This window comes from Rhyacophila brunnea, unplaced genomic scaffold (genome assembly GCF_057557595.1).
Source record: "Rhyacophila brunnea isolate RB1 unplaced genomic scaffold, BYU_Rbru_1.0 scaffold_5, whole genome shotgun sequence".
In the NCBI taxonomy this organism is placed as follows: domain Eukaryota; kingdom Metazoa; phylum Arthropoda; class Insecta; order Trichoptera; family Rhyacophilidae; genus Rhyacophila; species Rhyacophila brunnea.
This window is the reverse complement of record NW_028233170.1, coordinates 3,874,682-3,879,861: the sequence shown is the minus strand read 5'-3', so window position 1 is coordinate 3,879,861 and position 5,180 is coordinate 3,874,682.

Here is a 5,180-nt window from a genome sequence, read left to right as displayed (position 1 = left end):
GACAAATCGTCGAGTATCGAGATCAAGCCAGTGTTGCCATCTTTTAAAAGTGGAATTATAGTACAGACTACAGAGCTTCCAAAATTATATTATTTGGGGGAAAAATATAGTACGGGTCATCAGATTCTGTTGAAAATGTATAGGTTTTTTTGTTTCTCAGAAAAAAATAACGGAGAATTTGAGAAACTCCGAGACCCCTTGCTTATTTAGGTACCTCTTCCGACCAGAAATGCTTACCGAAGAATTCAAGAAATTTCATTTTAAACGAAAATCAAGAGATTTTTTTACGTTTTTCGAGCAAATTTTTTTCCAAGTTCTCCAAATCATCTAATGTTGCGAAATTAAAGTACTCTGCACCAATTTATCGAACGAAAATATCGAAATTTTAGTACTTTTTACATATTTTTTCCGATATTCAAAATTATAGTATTTTGGGCGTACTATGCTTGTTTTATATCGTACGACGTACACTGTACATAGTACGCGGACCAAAATTATAGTACAAATACTATAATTATAGTACGGTTGGCAACACTGTATCAAGCGCCATTTCTCGAATAGTGACTAATTTCCATAAATTGCCATGCTGAAAAAATATTCAACCATAGTGAATTTTATTTTATTTATTACATTGGACGCTAAAGACGCACCTAGCGCGTAATGATTAGGTGACCATTCGATATAATTAGCATGCTATTTAAATGTGGTATATTGTGGTTTTTGGGGAATAATATTTTAGAGCTTCACGACCAAAGAGATTGAAGACTCCAACACGAGTCCAATCTCTTTGTTAAACGACTCTATAATATAATGCTTCAAAACATCAATATTTTAATATGGCGAAAACGTTCAACCAGATATATAGGTACACCCAGAAAAAGTTATCTCTGTTTTTTCTAACCCACATACCTATTAACAATTTACCGAAAATAGTATCGAGAAAACGTTCATGTGGTTTTTTATTTCAATTAGACAAAACTATAATTTTAATATTGTCAGAATACGTCCATGTGAGTTGGACGTGTAGGAGTTTTAAATCTTCGCATGTATGTAATCAGCGCCATCTTGAGATTAATGAAGCCTGAGCATAAATTTTTGCACAAGCAACGAGTGGTCCACTGTTCAGCTGTCGAAATCGGATCCCAGATTGCTTGACATAATGATTCGCCTTTTCTCGTTTCAAATTGAATTATATGAAATTCTCAAATCAAACATATTAACTATAATTGTTATTTATAAATAATATAGGTACATTCCTGTTATTCATCAACTGTTAAAGTCAGACTAGTCCTTCACACAAAAACCGGTGATAAGATCGATTTCCAAAAAATATGTAGCATTGATCTATGCGTTACATTTGTAGAAGGTGTGTTAATGCTAGTGTATTATTTATCATCTAACTCATCTATTCCAATCAAACCATTCCCGGTGTGAACACGACAGACGCGTTAGTATGAGCACGCTATAGAATAATGACAGGAAATGACAGGTCATCCATAGACAAAAACAGGAGGGGCGGAAAAAGTAGGACCGTTGTGAATGTATCGGCTTTCTACTTCAGTCGGCAATGATGTAATCCATGTTGGATCATGCATATTAAAGCATTCAAGTCACAATATCTTCAGCAGTTAAAGATTTAATTTTATGGTGAGACTCATGTGGGGGACAGAACCGAAATATTAAGATTACCCTAATGCTTAAGGCATTACTTGAATCAAAGCCGTCCCTCAATACAGTAAAACTAAAATTTTGTGTACCTAGTGGACATAATTATCTGCCTAACGACAAAGATTTTGGTGATATTGAATGCAGTCTTAAGCACCAGCAAAGAATATACACTCCATTCGAATAGGTACTTAAACGTAATGGAAAATTGCTGTAAGAAAAATCCTTTGATTGTTACGCAAATGAAAAGCATTGATTTCGAGGGTAGTAAAGATCTTGAAAAACATATTGTGAATAGAAAAGTCAATACCAATGGCCAAAAAATAAATTGGCTCAAAATAAGGGCGATAAAGTTGATAAAGGAGAATCCATATTTACTTAATATCAAGAGCAATAGTTTTGAAGAGGATTTCGTAGCAGTAAATATACAGCGTAGGGGTGTATCGACTGACAATTTTTTAAGTCTATTAATTGCACTATGGCCAGAAGGAAAAGCAATTATTGCTCTTCCAAAATTAAATGGTTTGAAAAGCATCATGCATTTAATTATGCAAAAATACACTATGAAAACCGTATAGGTTCACCAAAATATTATTAGTACCGAGGATGTGTATGGATACAATTCTCAAATATTAGATTTTGAACCTGAACTTCCAATATAACATTAAGTACTTACATATAAATTTATTTTGACCACAGTTCCCATACCTATTCTATGTTCTAATGATTATTGCTTGATCCTTTTTATTAAACAAATTTCCAATAAATATATGTGTAAAATAAAATAAATGTACTAATATAGTGTTTTATTTATAAAGAAATATTCAAATAAAGATGATTGTCCCAAGGTTTTATGTGCTAAGATCAATACAATATTTAAGAAAATACAAGCACAACAAAATCAGTTTATAATTTGCAGGAAACATCCAACCCTCAAAACACTTAATAACTTTTAAATTAGTACCTATGTTTTTCAATAATCTATTAATCAATAAATATGCACTATAATTCCATGTAAGTATTTAAATTACAAATTTAATCTTAAGAATCTTTTACAAGTATACTAAATGTTAATTTGTTAATTTGTTACTTCAAAATTTTAAATGCGTTTTTCTCAGTTTGTAAAATTGTGGCTTCGATGTTTTCTACTTAACTACATCCATTATTATCAACTACTCTTTCTCTTTGATTATTACGATTAGACATAATACCTAGGAGCGGAATGCAGAAACATTTGACATAACTAAAATTTCCTTAGCAGAAAACACTATGCAGAAACACTGTCCTTAGTTAAGATCATTTTTATTGAAAATAATACCATATTTAAAAATTCTCGTTAGGTAAATTAGGTAAATTATTTTATAATCGTTAAACGATGACAAAAATATGACAACTGCATTTTATAAATGCAATAACTATAAATACATATTAATATTTAATTATAATACTCTTATGTTTCCGTTATAAGTCATTATACGTGATTCCACAGGCACCACAAGTTTTTTTTTTTAACATGGTAACACTAGCATCAAGTGTCATTCTTCATCTGGTATTTTGTATTTCTGCGGGCTGGCGTATAAAAATAAAATAATATTCTGCAAGTACATGCCAAACGAATTAACACTATCAATATCCATATTGAGATACATTGTCAAATGAATTTGAGTGTATGGACTGTGTTATAGACATGCGAATTTATTTTGACAGCAGCTGTCAGTGGTAAATGGTAATACAGAAGGGGGCGTGTTCATAACAAAAGTAGTCTATGGTTAAGGATTCCTTAACTCTATACTCAGGATTGTCTATAGTTAAGTCATCCTTTTCGGCGACTTATCCTTAGGAACGAAATCTTAGAGCGGAATGCAGAAACATTTGTCATAACTAAAATTTCCTTAGCAGTAAACACTATGCAGAAACACTGTCCTTAGTTAAGATCATTTTTATTGAAAATAATACCATATTTAAAAATTCTCGTTAGGTAAATTAGGTAAATTATTTTATAATTGTTAAACGATGACAAAAATATGACAACTGCATTTTATAAATGCAATAACTATAAATACATATTAATATTTAATTATAATACTCTTATGTTTCCGTTATAAGTCATTATACGTGATTCCACAGGCACCACAAGATTTTTTTTTAACATGGTAACACTAGCATCAATTGTCATTCTTCATCTGGTATTTTGTATTTCTGCGGGCTGGCGTATAAAAATAAAATAATATTCTGCAAGTACATGCCAAACGAATTAACACTATCAATATCCATATTGAGATACATTGTTAAATGAATTTGAGTGTATGGACTGTGTTAGATACATGCGAATTTATTTTGACAGCAGCTGTCAGTGGTAAATGGTAATACAGAAGGGGGCGTGTTCATAACAAAAGTAGTCTATGGTTAAGGATTCCTTAACTCTATACTCAGGATTGTCTATAGTTAAGTCATCCTTTTCGGCGACTTATCCTTAGGAACGAAATCTTAGAGCGGAATGCAGAAACATTTGTCATAACTAAAATTTCCTTAGCAGAAAACACTATGCAGAAACAATGTCCTTAGTTAAGATCATTTTTATTGAAAATAATACCATATTTAAAAATTCTCGTTAGGTAAATTAGGTAAATTATTTTATAATCGTTAAACGATGACAAAAATATGACAACTGCATTTTATAAATGCAATAACTATAAATACATATTAATATTTAATTATAATACTCTTATGTTTCCGTTATAAGTCATTATACGTGATTCCACAGGCACCACAAGTTTTTTTTTTTAACATGGTAACACTAGCATCAAGTGTCATTCTTCATCTGGTATTTTGTATTTCTGCGGGCTGGCGTATAAAAATAAAATAATATTCTGCAAGTACATGCCAAACGAATTAACACTATCAATATCCATATTGAGATACATTGTCAAATGAATTTGAGTGTATGGACTGTGTTATAGACATGCGAATTTATTTTGACAGCAGCTGTCAGTGGTAAATGGTAATACAGAAGGGGGCGTGTTCATAACAAAAGTAGTCTATGGTTAAGGATTCCTTAACTCTATACTCAGGATTGTCTATAGTTAAGTCATCCTTTTCGGCGACTTATCCTTAGGAACGAAATCTTAGAGCGGAATGCAGAAACATTTGTCATAACTAAAATTTCCTTAGCAGAAAACACTATGCAGAAACACTGTCCTTAGTTAAGATCATTTTTATTGAAAATAATACCATATTTAAAAATTCTCGTTAGGTGAATTAGGTAAATTATTTTAAAATTGTTAAACGATGACAAAAATATGACAACTGCATTTTATAAATGCAATAACTATAAATACATATTAATATTTAATTATAATACTCTTATGTTTCCGTTATAAGTCATTATACGTGATTCCACAGGCACCACAAGTTTTTTTTTTTAACATGGTAACACTAGCATCAAGTGTCATTCTTCATCTGGTATTTTGTATTTCTGCGGGCTGGCGTATAAAAATAAAATATTATTCTGCAAG